The sequence below is a fragment of the Lithobates pipiens genome, unplaced genomic scaffold (genome assembly GCF_037356315.1).
Source record: "Lithobates pipiens isolate NorthernLeopardFrog02 unplaced genomic scaffold, aLitPip1_a1.2 Scaffold_16, whole genome shotgun sequence".
NCBI lineage: Eukaryota > Metazoa > Chordata > Amphibia > Anura > Ranidae > Lithobates > Lithobates pipiens.
The window spans coordinates 296,336,048-296,350,549 of record NW_027507748.1 but is presented as its reverse complement, the minus strand read 5'-3'; positions in this window follow the sequence as shown (position 1 = coordinate 296,350,549).

Below are 14,502 nucleotides of genomic sequence, written 5' to 3'. Positions count from 1 at the left end.
CTTTGTCCGCTACATTGTAGACAGTAGGGGGTGTAAAAATAAAACCTCAAAACTTCTAATAAGGACTCTCCTATAAAAATGATTTCCTCTGTTACTCTCTGTAGATTCTGCACTCTGTACTTACAAACTACTTCTGATAACACTTTTTTTTTACTGTGGCCTTTGCAGTAGCATTTTCCACTGGACATCCAGAAAACATGTCCATACAAACAAAATACATACTCGTAAGATCCTGACTTGGGCATCTGGATATATCTTTTTGTTATCTCTGGAAGGGATGTTCAGCTTTTGGTAACACCTTTGGTAACAGGTAAAACAAGAAGTGGTATGTTATAAAAACAAACTGTGGAGGACCCTGGCTCTATCCCACGCTCATTTACTAAGGCAGCCATAACTACTTGTGACTGATGACACGGTCCATGTGTCAAGCTGAAGGGAAAAGAAAAGAAAAGGAATTTTACAATGATTATATTCTGAGATACCATTACTATTAAATTGCTTAAAGAGGAAGTAAACCCTTCCAAACAACTTGGACCTATAGGTAAGCCTAGATTAAGGCTTACCTGTAGGTCCAAGCAATATCTCCTAAACCTATATGGTTTAGGAGATATTTGCCCGAAAATGGGCACCGCTGTCTACGGCGCATGCGCCGTAGACAGCGGCGCGCAGGCGCACTAAATGCGGCAAATCCAAGAATGGATTTGCCTAATTTGTCGACTCCCGTGCGCATGCGCGGGAGTGACGTCATCGCGGCTTCGCCGTATGGCAGCGGCGGAGCTGCAAGACGCGACTCCCGTGCGCATGCGCGGGAGTGACGTCATCGCGGCTGCGCCGCTGTGATTCGTCGGAGCTGCGAGACGCCACCAGCAACATGGATGCGGCGGACTACAGGGGGCAGCGGCGACTTCGCTGGCTCCTGTGTCAGGTAAGTGACACATAATGAGCTACTATGCGATGCATAGTAGTCCATTATGCTTTACCTTTGCAGGGAAAAAAAGAGGAAGTAAACCCATCAGGGTTTACTTCCTCTTTAATGTTTACTATTATGTGTATTTATCTACCATTAACACCAGTTCTTAAGTTATCATATTATACATCTTATTCGATAATAACCATGTTTTATATGGCTATGTGAATAGAATTCCTCTGTTCAACTGGTATTATGTTTTGCTATCATGTGCCTCATATAAAGTCCCACCTTCCTTGTCCCCCTCTCCTTTGACCTTAAAGGGATGGAAATGCATGACCTTACCAGCTCATGTTTTCACATAAAGTCCCATAGGGATGGAAATACGTGACCTTACCAGGTCTTGGCTTCCTTAAAGTCCCTAAAACTACCCTTCTTTTCATCTGAAGGGAAAAGAGTCGCTGGCAGACATAAATGATCACCTTTTCCAAACTCTTGTTTTGTAAGAAGTTGCCCTCTGTGGACCACTTGTGCTTCTCGTTCTGGGGTCCTTAAAGTTGAATTATTAATCCCAGCTATACTGGGCCAGAACTAGGGTGGAATCTGTGAGTTGCACAGACCCAGCAAGTGTCCGGGTCTGTAAATGCAGCATCCTAAGAGTCACCTGGTCTGCTTCCATATGTGAGTTTTACTGTTAGTATGGCTACCTCAGCAAGAACCTGGAAGACTGAAAACAGCCAATCAAATTAACTTGGCATGCTTGATTGGTTTACCCGCCAAAGTAAAAATAAACTTCTGGCCCTTCAAATGGAACCAAAAGCTCTCTATATCTTAACTATCTATATAAATATATACTCTTTTTATAGCTCACAGGCTTTGCTAAAACATGGAGCTCTGCTTCTTGAGCTGGGGAAAAAGGATCCAATGACTCTGAATACAGGGAATCCTTCTAGGTGATAAACTTCATCCTCGGTATAAAACCAGGAATATGTCCTGCACTGGTCTCACAGCAGCTGATTCCCACGTCATCAATTTAACAGATGTGCTTTTTCTTTGTCTCCAGCCTCCTCCAATACAGGCAATAAGGTGGCTGGATTCAAATGTACACATTTTTCATTGTTAGATTTGTACATAAACAAACAAAACAAATTCATATTTTGAACCTTTCATTAGACAAACAGCTATATATTTGCTGTGCAGAATGTCAGACCATTAAAAATTAAATATTCAACCAAAATAATGTCTGTAACTTTGTCTAATAGCAACTTTGCATAAAGATACAGCTCTGATATATCGGGGTGAATCCTTCATTACTGGGTCCAGCTTGCATAAATATAACAATGGCTTGTTTTCTATCATGCTGTTTGTGTAAGAACTCCAGTTTCATGTTTCAAAAAGACAACTTTTTCCTGGCAATATTATAATAAATGATAAGAATACCCTGCAGTCATGCAGAGATGTCCATAAATCCAAAATATTCTTCTACTTATACCCACTGCACTTACAAGGAAAAGGGGCACACTATTTCACAATCCACACATTCTGCTTTGGATTTCAAAAATTAAAAATACATAAAAACAAAAGGACCAACAATCTGTATGATGGATCAGAAAGCACTCAGCCATCAAAAACTATAAAACAACTGGCTGCAAGCGGCATCTATCCTTACAGGGTGTGTGGACTTGATGTGATGGGTCTGTTATATTTAAATTTTATTTATTATTACTCTCACATCATGGACCGCACATCAAGTTATTATCAGACTTTAAGATTTCATTTTTGTAGAAAAACTTCTTATGTATCCCATCCATCTTGGCTTTGTTAAACATTATGGCAGCTGTATTCAAATTAATAACCTCATCTTAATCTTTTTTTTTCTCTTTCCACTCAATAAATGTAAAATGACAAAATTGTTATCTTAATCTAAACTAATTCAATTTTTACCAATTTCCCCGTTAACCTGGATTTCATTTCCAACCAAAGGTTGTCTAAACCAGTTTCAATATATCTATATTTATTAATAAAATTGTTAAACTCATATTAGAAATTAATACTCATATGATAATTTCAATATCACACACTAATATCTATGCACAGATCAATTTTCTTAAAGGGGGACATATTACTTAATTTTACTCAATTTCTCTCTTCTTTTTTTTTTTAATGCACTGTTTCCACTATCACAGGATATTAGATTTGTGTAAGACACGGTTAATTTGTAACCTTCATTTTACCATGTGATCACATTATTTATCATTAGATTCATTAACCCGGCAAATTTTGTTATAAATGTTTTGTCTAAAAAACTGAAATTGGCATGGTGTCCTTCCAGCTTATCACCAACCTCTCATCCCAGCTACATTCTTTCAGGAGAGCACAAAGGAGGGGGTCACATTAGCGTACATGACACAAGCGATAGAACTAAAGGTTCCAGCATTCACAAACATACACAAGTATCGCTCTAAAATCGCTTACATTATTCCCATTTATACACAACACATGCATATCATTCTCTCACTTTCTTTGAACGCTTTTTAATACTTCCTTGCTTAAATTTCTGCTTTCTTTATTTTGTTCTGATATCCTTTGCATCCAATGTATTGAAATTCCATACTTCACATACTGTACCTTCTATGATCAAACGGGCAGCTATAGTGCTCATCCCATCTTCCCTCTCTGACAACATATAAAGCATTCTGTTTTAACTCTCATTACTGTTTCTTGACTTTACTAGTTGTAGTGCCTGACCCCAAATTCATCCCACAACTTAACATCAAAAAGTCCCTTTCTGTCTAGTGTTAATGTCACTCTTGATCCATCCTGCTCACATAAATAGCTGTTTCTCTAGCTGTATACTCTGCATGATTCTTTGTCCCTGTGGAATTTGGTGGTAACCCAGTTACCCATTGTGGATCCCTGTCCACTTTAACCATTAAACTAGGGTCTCAGTATAGGGGAACCGCACCTTCGGTTCATATATAGCGCTCCTCTTGCGCTGGGCATTTTTGAGGGTCTCTTACCCTTCATTCCCTTACTTAATTTAATGCCCATAATGACTGGCCAGTCTTCTCTACGTGTGCCTATACCCTTTTGCCTCTAAACTACTTTATCTAGCAGATGTACTACATATACCTGTGAACAGCACTATTCTTCCCTTTCTCTATAACATTTCCGATGGACAGTAGACAGTGACAACATAACATATAACCACCAATCAATACAGTTCGATTAAGGGGAGTAAAATAGGTACCCTTTGTCCCAAAAATGATTTACCGATCAAGGAAGTCTGATAACTCAAATGTAAGCAAAAGGCTTACCTCAGCCGGCTGATTATTAGAAATTCCCGGATCGTCTCAAGCTCCTCGTTTCGGATACTCAGGGTCACCTGATAACCCCTGCTGGGCTGGCTCGGCACCTGAAATGGATATTTTGATGATAGGCAACTCCTATCCTCATATTGATTAGTGGTTCCAAATTAATAACTACTGCAGTAGGGAACAGACACAAAAGATACGCTCAGCATCTTTCCAAATAACCGTTCTCCTTTATTATGACGCATTTGAAGGTTTTTATACACATGATTACGTAGATATCACATTAATATTACAATTGTACGTTTATGGTAACAAGGGGCGTTACATAGGCAGGGTAATTCTAATCAGGACTTGAAAGAATGCAAAAAATGTACTGAAAACATTATTAGTGCCCTGTGCACAGTGAGAGCATTGTGCAATACATATAAAATAGAATACAATTATATACAGAACCTACAAATTTCCATTACATTTTCAATGACTGTTCTCTGTATAACGGGGAGCCGACAATTCATTATAGCCGCGAGTGCTTTTAAATTATTTTTTTTACTGCAGAAATTACACTTTTTTGCGGAGACAGTTCTAAGCACGGGAAACATGCGCCCCTTTACAGGCATACTATACACACCCCTAGGTATGAAATTTAAAGGAATATTACACTTTTATTGTTTAAGCATTATTAAAATCACTGCTCCCAAAAAAACTTCAGTTTTTAAAACTTTTTTTTTTGCATTGACACATGTCCCCTGGGGCAGGATCCAGGTCCCCAAACACTTTTTATGACAATAACGTGCATATAAGCCTTTAAAATTAGCACTTTAGATTTCTCCCATAGACTTTTACAGGGTGTTCCGAGGCTTTTAGAATTTGCCACGAACACCACCCAAATTGTTCGCTGTTCGGCGAACAGGCAATGTTCGAGTCAAACTCAGTCGACTCGAAGCTCATCCCTAATTCTGATGCATTCAAATGCGGACACATCTCTCCCCACAGTACATCAAGCACTACAAACATTTAATGGAGTATTATATTTCAAAGTGAATGAAACCAAATCCTACGTATTAAACGTAGGCATCCCAGATGTGATCGAACAAAAACGTATGCAAACATTCCCATATATATGGAAAAAAGAGGGTATCAAGTATGTAGGTATTACTTTGACTCCTAAACTAGAAGATCTTTGACAGGCCAACTACACACCTTTCCTAAACACACTAGGAGCCAAAATAAATAAACTCACTCTAACCAAACTGTCATGGCTGGGTAGAATAACAGCCTTTAAGATGCAATTATTACCCCAACTATTGTACCTCTTTATGACCCTCCCGATCCCAATACCAAACTCCTATTTAAATTCAATACAACCTTTGCTGAACACATACCTAACGTGACACAAAAGCTAGATGTGCATTCAGCAAGCTCAGCATACATAGTAAAGCGGGTGGAATAGGTCATGTACATCTAAAGGACTATTACTTCGCAACTATACAAGCACAAATAAGACACTGGATATCTGCAGATTCCAATGCTTTGTAGAAAGAATTGGTACTAACTCAAATTCCAAAGTGGAATTTACAGGACTTTTTAATGACAGCACACTTCAACACATCACTAGATACTAAGTTAGCACCCCATTTCTAGCATCAATAAGAGCGTGGGTTCATCTCCACAAATACCGAAAATGGAATAGCAGACTAACTCCCTTGAAGCTCCCCATCTCCGCAATTACCCATTTAATACCCAATATCAACCTTACTACATGGATAGGTAATGGAATTCATTTTCTTGAGGATATATTAGATGGAATGCAAATTAATCTGCTTAGAACCTTACAACTTGAATATCAGCTACCCCCTATGGAACAATATAAACATATGTAAATAGGTAAATAGATCACCTACTAAAACAGAATCCACAGATTCTCACATTCTTACCTGATAAATGAACACAATACAATCAAAGTACCCCAAACTCAACTAAAGGTATATCCTTCACTCACATTTAAAAGTGCCTTATAGTCCTGGCACCCGGCGTGTGTACCAGGTGATTATTAAGGGTAATCGGCCCTGATAGGAAAAGCTACTTTTTGCAGCGTTCAGCTTGATTCTCGGGTAGTTTCGTATGGGTGGAAGTAACGCAATGACGCAGTGAAACCTTCGGCATTTCGGCCTGTCAAAAAAACATTATTAGGAAATGGTCAATTTGCCATATTTATTGTGGACATTTATACCTTTACTAAAGGTCTGATTGGTTGAATCAATATAAATACCTGCTGCACACTCAGGAAGCGTACAATCTTGGTTTAAACAATGTCTATAAAGATTGGGCTGACATTGACATCTACCAAATAAAGATTATTTGTAAAAATTAAGTCCATATGGGGAAACAAGTAAAAATGAAAATAAAATGGTGAAAATGAAAATAGGACGAGTGAGATGGTAAAAAATACAAGGCCCTCTGCTGGTCATAGTCAGTAAATGAGCTCTTGCTCAACCACATTAAAAGAACTCTTGCTCAACCACATTAATGAGGCCATCTAGTGGAGTGATGGGATATTAGATTGGACATAAAGAGAAGAGACAAAGATATGTCGTGGGACAAATTGCTGAGTGAAAATCAGTGGTATAATATTAACCACCTCAATACAGTGCACTTACACCCCCTTCCTCACCAGACCAATTTTCAGCTTTCAGCGCTCACACAGTTTGAATGGCAATTAGTCAGTCATGCAGCACTGTACCCATATGAAACTTGCATCCCTTTTTCCACACAAATAGAGCTTTCTTTTAGTGGTATTTAATCACTAGTGGGTTTTTTATTTTTTATTTTTTGTGCTATAAATAAACAAAAACATAAATTTTGTGAAAAAAAATGCCTTTTTCTTTGTTTCTGTCATAAAATGTTGCTGATTAGTAATTTTCTTCATACATTTTGGCCAAAATTTATACTGCTACATATCTTTGGTAAAAATAACCCACATTAGTGTATACTATTTGGTCTTTGTGAAAGTTATAGAGTCTGCAACTATGGTGCCAATCACTGAAAATGGATCACATCTGATCAGGCCTTCAGTACATCAGGTGTATCTAATTTCTTGAGACACTAACAAGTCAGGAAAGTACAAATACTCCCTAAATTACCCATTTTTAGTAGACATTCCAAGGTATTAAGTAAGTTGTTTTTTTTCCCACACAATTCATTGCAAAATTAAGATTTTTTTTATAGATTTATTTTCACAAAATTGTCATATTATCAGCTTATTTCTCACACACAGCATATGCATACAACAAATTACACCCCAAAATACATTCTGCTACTCTTTCCGAGTATGGCGATACCACATGTGTGAGACTTTTACACAGCCTGGCCACATACAGAGCACCAACATTGAAGTAGTACCTTCAGGCGTTCTACGAGCAAAAATGACACATCTCATTTCACAGCCACCTATTACACTTTTGAAGGCCCTGTAGTACCAGGACAATGGAATTGCCCATAAAATGACCCAATTTTGGAAACCAAACACTCCAACGTATAATCTGTGAGGCATAATGAGTCTTTTGAATGGTTCATTTTTTTCCAGAGGTTTTTGGAAAATGTGGAAAAAAATTAAAACACATTTTTTTTTACACAAAGTTGTCAATTTATAAGATATTTCTAACACATAGCATGTATATAGCAAAAATTACACCCCAATACACATTCTGCTGCTCTTCCCGAGTATGGCAATACCACATGTGTAGGACTTTTACACAGCTTGGTCAAATAGAGAGGCCGAACATTGAAGTAGTACCTTCAGGCGTTCTAAGAGCATAAATTACACATCTCATTTCATTCCTACCTATCACAATTTTGAAGGTCCTGGAGCACCAGGACAATGGAATTACCCCCAAAATGGACCCATTTTGGAAAGCAAACACCCCAACGTATATTTTATCAGGCATGGGCTGCAAATAGGTACTCGGGTACTCTGATGGGCTGGTGACAGGTACTTGAGTACTCTGATGGCCTGGTGACAGGTACTCGGGTACTCTGATGGCCTGGTGACTGGTATTTGGGTACTCTGAAGGGTGGTGATAGGCACTCAGGTACTCATATGGACTGTGACAGGTACTCGGGTGCTCAGATGAACTGTGACAGGTACTCAGGTACTCAGATGGACTGGGACAGGTACTCGGGTACTCAGATGGACTGGGACAGATACTCGGGTACTCAGATGGACTGGGACAGATACTCGGGTACTCTGATGGGCTGTGACAGGTACTCAGGTACTCTGATGGGCTGGGACAGGTACTCGGGTACTCTGATGGGCTTGGACAGATACTCGGGTACTCTGATGGGCTGGGACAGGTACACGGGTACTCTGATGGGCTGGGACAGGTACTCGGATGGAATCAAGCTGAACGATGCAAACAACGGCTTTTCCTATCAGGGCCAATTACCCTTAATAATCACCTGCTACACACGCCGGGTGTCAGGACTATAAGGCACTTTTAAAGGTGAGTGAATTATTTTAATTTGTATATTTAATAAACCTGGTTTTAAGACATTGCACAATGAAGGTTCTCCTTTGTCATTTCCATCCATACTTATGAGGTGCATTCATGCATGAGACATCATTTCAACAGGCTCCCTGGGGTATCCCCACATGCTTAAACAACTATACTAGCGATAGTTTGTCAACATGCAGGGTGAGTGTACATCTATGTGGGGCACCCAGTCTGAACACCATTGCACAAGAGATGTCAATTTAAGCACAAGCACTTTGTTTCATCACCTAATGGGACTTTATACATTTTTTGTGTGTTCTGCACATTTACATGAATGTTATAAACCCTAAGCACAGCAAACTGATTTTATATTCTCACATTGCTTCTTTGCCATTTGCTTATTAGCAAGTTTTTGACTGCAGCTGCAGTTTTATGATCAGTTATTTTATCCAAAGGTGCTAGTTACATAGTTAGTAAGGTTGAATAAAGACACCAGTCCATCCAGTTCAACCTGAGTGTGTGTCTACAATTGTCCCTATCCCTGTACATTGCACACTCACATTGGTCCCTACCCTCAAGGAGCCCACAATCCAAGGTCCTCATTCATATACTAGGGCCAATTTTGTACAGAAGCCAATTAACCTACCTGCATGTCTTTTGGAGTGTGGGAGGAAACTAGAGTTCCCAGAGGAAACCCACACAGGCACAGGGAGAACATGCAAACTCCAGGCAGGTAGTGTCGTGGTTGGGATTTGAACCAGCAACCCTTTTTACTGCTAGGTGAGAGTGCTAACCACTACACCACTGTGCTGCCCAACATATTATAATTTTCTGACTCTGGTAGAATTACCACACAGGGGACAGATCACCATTATTAGGGTTCAGCCACCGCGACCATATAGAGGAGCAGAACCCAGAGCAAAATCCCTAACTCAGAACATCAATCAGTCCCTCCTAATGGCACAAGAGTATGTTACCCAATGTATTGTAAATGGGTCACAAATTATATATTTGATCAAGAAACATTTGTAATGCATTCTATGTATTTGTTTTATTGTGTAACTTGTAAAACTCAATAAAAATTATTTAAAGTAAACATTCACTAGAAAATATAGGAAGGTACTGCTGCTCTAGGAAGCTAAATACTGTGCGTAATAAAGTGCAAAGGTGCTCAATGAAAGATATGGTTGAAAGAGGCAATGTTCAAAGGTCAATATATATCCAGTCCTAGGCAGTATAAAAACATGTTACATGCCCTGCGATTTCTTTGGATAAAACAATAAAAGTGTATCAAAAAAGACAATAAAATGATATCAAACACTCAAATGATTCTTCGTAGAACAGTAATAGGAAATATATCCATAGGAAATTGCATGCCCTGTGATTTCTTCGGATACAACAATAAAAGTGTATCAATAAGACAATAAAAGTATATCAAACACTCAAAAGATTCTTCGTAGAACATTGATAGGAAATATATCCATATGGTGTGCATGACAGCATGAAAAATGTATTCAAATTTTAAAAAATTTTTTTTAACATTTTCTCTCTTTTTACTAATTAGTTTTTACATACTTTCATCAGAGTAGTTTAATTTCACAATAGTGGCACTACTACTCTGGGGGGTGGGGGATAGGGGGTCTTTTTTTATATTTTATTTGATTGATTGTTTTTACACTGGTGATCACTGTAGCGGCAATGTTTTGAACGGTCATAAATGGGTTAATATCATAACAGCTGTGATTACTATTGTATGCTGTGATTGGACCAGGTACCATGTGATAGCTATGGGCCAATCACAGCATCACTACTGGAATCACAGCTGTTATGAATGATATTCATGCATAACAGCTTTGCTGACATTGTGATAAGGTGACAATATAGCAATCACACAATCCTGTGACTATTCAAAGCGGCAAGGTATCAGGAGCCACAATCTGTGAAAATTCCCATTCCCAGGTTTTCTTTCATCTTGCATTCAACTCTGTAGTGCAGACGTCAGCCGCACGTGCGTCGGTGGCGTGATGACGCGGGACTTGAGTCCACGCCCCCAGGTCACCTCGCCGGAGGACTGTTGGGCGGACCTTGACAGCCTTTTGGCCACACTTTCCCACCCCCACACTGAAACCAGCTGATGGATATCACAATTACAATTGAGAGGCACTCAGACATAGCCCTATATACCGGCATCCATGGCATTAGTAAAGTATGCTGAGGAACTGCATGGGAAAAGGAAACACAGCTCCAGACCTTTAGCACCTGAGGTATGCTCTATTATTCACTGTTATATTCCAACACAAACTGTGAGATGCTGCCTCATAGGTGCAACACAGCTCTTGTATTTGACCTAACCAGGTATTCAAACTTCTTTTAGTCACCCTTTGATATTTTTCATATTAGCTCTATAGTGATACTGGTTCAGGCTAAGCAGGAGCTATATGCTTCATAGCTTTGAGTCCCCGTAGTTGAGCACCGAGTGCCCATATCTTCCGGGCCCGTCTAAGCCAGGAGGTTGTTTGTGCATGTCCTCCATGAATGAAATTAACCATCAAGTTTTATCCTCTTTCTCAGACACATTTTATGTGGATATTTAACCCTGTAAGTAGTTTTTTTATCCTCTATATATTATGTTTGATTGGCTCTTTATGTAATGCATTCATTAAAATTAGGGATGAGCCCAACGTTCGAGGCGAACATAAGTTCGCCTCGGACATAGGGTGCTCGTCTGTTCTCTGAATAGCGAACAATTTGGGGTGTTTGCGGAAAATTCAAAAGCCACAGAACACCCTTTAAAAGTCTATAGGAGAAATCAAAAGTGCTATCTTTTAAGGCTTATATGCATGGTATTGTCATATAAAGTGTTTGGGGACCTGGGTGATATGCATCAATGCACAAAAAAAGTTTTAAAAATGCCATTTTTTTCAGGAGCAGTGATTTTAATAATGCTTAAAGTGAATAAATAAAAGTGAAATATTCCTTTAAATTTTTTACCTGGGGGTGTCTATAGTATGCCTGTAAAGTGGCACATGTTTCCCATGTTTACAACAGTCCCTGCACAAAATTACATTTCTAGAGGAAAAAAAGTAATTTAAAAGTACTCACGGCTATGATGAATTGTCAGTCCCGGCAATACACATAAAAGTAATTGAAAAAAACAGCGGGTGCATGCGTGAAGGCTAGCATAGCGGTAATGTCGCAATATACGAGCGGTGCACGGACACTGAAAAATAACACACCATAATACTATCATCCAGAGAGGTGAGGGGAACATTCCTACATACAGTAAGTATGGTGTTAGGAGGTGTCTGGAACAAGAAAAAAAAACAAACTTAACAGTGACGCTCAGATGAAACATACAGAGAAAAAGGCACTGGTCTCCTCAGGTAAATTTACCTCAGATGAGAAAACTAAACTAAAGCTGCCAAAAGCTATCTCTTCAGGGGACTCTGACTCTGAACTTAATTTAAATATGCCAAACACCTCACAACAGGACTCTGCTATCCCATCCAGCATTCTGAAGCAATTTGAAAAAATGCTTCATAAAGCGCTACAACAAACCTCAGACCAAATTAATAATAATCTTACTAAAGAAATTAGAGAGCTGGGGCGACAAACTGAAACTCTGGAACTAAAAGTTGAAGAAATTGAAAATTCTACACATGATGTTTTCTCTGAATTGGAAATCCCCAAAGAGGAAAGAAAACATTACATTGCAGAATAGACTAGTAGATTTTGAAAATCACGCCAGAAGGTCTAATCTGCGTTTCAGAGGATTACCTGAATCAATCACAGATCTTCAATCAACTATAACAGCTCTCTGTCAGGAGCTTCAACCAGGTATACTTGTGGAAAGGCTGGAAATGGACAGAATACACAGAGCTCTTACGCCTAAAAAAGCTGATGGCCCCCCTAGCAGTGGTGGGCCATCCATAGGGGCGCCCAGGCGCCACCCCCCAGTTTAAAAAAAAAAAAAAGTACGGGCCCTTTAAGACATTTAAAAAAAAAAATGTCATTTAAAAATTTAACATAGTGTACTGTGGCGCCGGTCGCAGTGCACTATGAGAAGCGCCACATCGATGCAATCACAAGATTGCATCCATGGCGCTTCATTTTCGGGTTAAGAACCCGCCTTGCGGCGCACTGTAGAACGCCGACTAGCTTCCGCCCCTAAAATCACTGTGATTCTACGGGTGGGAGCATTGTCATTCAGAGACAGGCCGGTCACTTCCGGCTTTCGGCTGCTTCACGAAACCCGGAAGTGACGTCGGCAGCTCCGTTCCTCAGCGGAGCTGCAAGACGGTGAGTGGCATAAATGACTCTCGGACTGTGAAAAAAAATGAAATAATTAAGTAAATAATAATTAATTACCAAATGTACCTGACCTAAGCCTTTACTAGACCACTCTCTGTGTGCTGTGCACTTGTGCAGGAATTATTATATTAGAGAGCAATAAGCAATTTGTAAAAGAAACAAATAATTTCATGCTTCTTGCAGGAGGATCACATCATGCCATGCGGTATTCTTATTCAGCAAGTGCAAAGTAATGGTCTGCTATGTTGCTTGTTACTCACAGTTAATTTGCTGGCAAAGACATTTTATAAACCTTTTTTGTATTTTAGTGTAAATGTGAGATCTGAGGACCCAGATCTCATATTTAAGAGGACCTGTCATGCTTTTTTCTATTACAAGGAATGTTTACATTCCTTGTAATAGGAATAAAAGGAATAAAAGTGACACCATTTTTTTTTTAAACTGTGAAAAAAAATGTTTTTTAAAGCACCTAGTCCCGACGATCTCACGTGCATAAGCGTGCATAAGCGAACGCATCCGTGAGTACTGCGCCCGGCCGCCCGCATATGAAAATGTCAAACCACACATGTGAGCTATCGCCGCGATCATTAGACTGAGCTCAATAATTCTAGCCCTAGACCTCCTCTATAACTTAAAAGATGCAACCTGTAGAATTTTTTAAACGTTGCCTATGGAGATTTTTGAGGGTAAAAGTTTGATGCCATTCCATGAGCGGGCACAATTTAGAAGCGTGACATGTTGGGTATCAATTTACTCGGCGTAACATTATCTTTCGGAATATATCTAAAAATTGGGGTAACTTTACTGTTATCTTATTTTTTTATTTAAAATTTTCCAAATAAAGTGCGCTTGTAAGACCATTGTGCAAATACAGTATGAAAATAAGTATTGCAATGACCGCACTTTTATTCTCTAGGGTGTTAGAAAAAAAAAACAATATATAATGTTTGGGGGTTTCTAAGTAATTTTATAGCAAAAAAAAACAGTTCTAAAGATGTAAACACCTAAATTTTAAAACGAGGCTGGTCCTTAAAGCGGGATTCCACCCTAAAGTGGAACCTCCGCTGATCGGATCCCTCCCCCCCTCCGGTGTCACAATTGACACCTTTCAGGGGGGAAGGGGGGTGGAGATACCTGTCAAAGACAGGTATTTACACCCAATTCCGGGCATAGACTCCCGTGGGAGTCTACGCCATTTCCTGCCCTGCCGCGCTGTCTGCTGGGACACACAAGGGTCCCAGTGACAGCGCAGAGATTTCCTATTGCGCGGCGCGGCGCGACTCGCGCATGCGCAGTAGGGAACCGGGAAGTGAAACCGATTCGCTTCACTTCCTGATTCCCTCACCTAGAATGGTGGCGGCAGCAGCCGAGACCCGAGCGATCGATCGGCCTCGGCTGCCGGCATCACTGGAACCCGGGACAGGTGAGTGTCCATTTATTAAAAGTCAGCAGCTGTAGTATTTATAGCTGCTGGCTTTTA